A 985-nucleotide genomic window follows, 5' to 3' on the forward strand; every position below is an offset into this window, starting at 1 on the left:
AAGTGTGGGGGGATTCGGAGGAAGGCTTCGCACATGACAATAAATGTCGAGATGTGAAGGAAAGAATCCGAAGCTAGATCGTGAAAATCTAGTCCGTAATAAAACATTAGCCCCCGGACAAAGGGGTGGAGAGCGAACCCTAGCCCTCGGAGGAAGTGAGAGATGAATACAACCCTCCCGCCAGATTTGCGGGTCGGAATAACCTATCCTTGAGCAGGGAGCCTGTGGTGGATCTCCGCGGTCAGGTATCTGGCTACCCGAAGTTTTGCAATATCCTCCTCTATGACGGAGGAGGCCACCCATCGGTCTTGAGGGCTAGGTCCGGACATGATGGGGAAGCTTGAATCAACGAAGTCGAACCTTGGGTGCTAGAACTCAAGGTTGGAAAGGTTGAGGAGATGCTTGGCGTAAAAGGACGGCCCTTGGTTCCTTTATAAAGGCAACGGGTATTGAATGCCTCCTCCTAAGCCTAAAAACCTGCCTATTCCCAAGGAATCTTTCCAGTGGAATGGTTGGGTTACCCACGCTCGTATTAATGAGGATCCCGCAATAAGGGGACACGATCTCTGCTTCGACATAACGTGCCAATAAAAACCACGCCTCGAAACGAGGAACAGGAAACAGTTCAAAATAATAACCAAGCAGACGTGTTGTCATCTTACAAAAAGTTGTCAGCATATGGGACTCGTGAAATATTATATTCTCTACAGTCGTGTGTGGTACTTGTGTTGCAAATCCGGACACATTCGTTTTATCTAAAGACTATCTTGGAGTATTCGGAAAGGGGGAACCCGCCTTGCAATGCCGAAGACAATCTATGCGCCGGACACATCGTCATTGAAGTCTGGTTCAAGGGGCTACTAAGGGAGTCCTGGACTAAGGGGTCCTTGGGCATCCGACCTATTGGATATGGGCCGGACTGATGGGTTGTGAAGATACAAAGACCGAAGACTCTACTGTGTCCGGATGGGACTCTCCTTGGCGT

Source organism: Triticum urartu, chromosome 6 (genome assembly GCF_003073215.2).
Source record: "Triticum urartu cultivar G1812 chromosome 6, Tu2.1, whole genome shotgun sequence".
In the NCBI taxonomy this organism is placed as follows: Eukaryota; Viridiplantae; Streptophyta; class Magnoliopsida; order Poales; family Poaceae; genus Triticum; species Triticum urartu.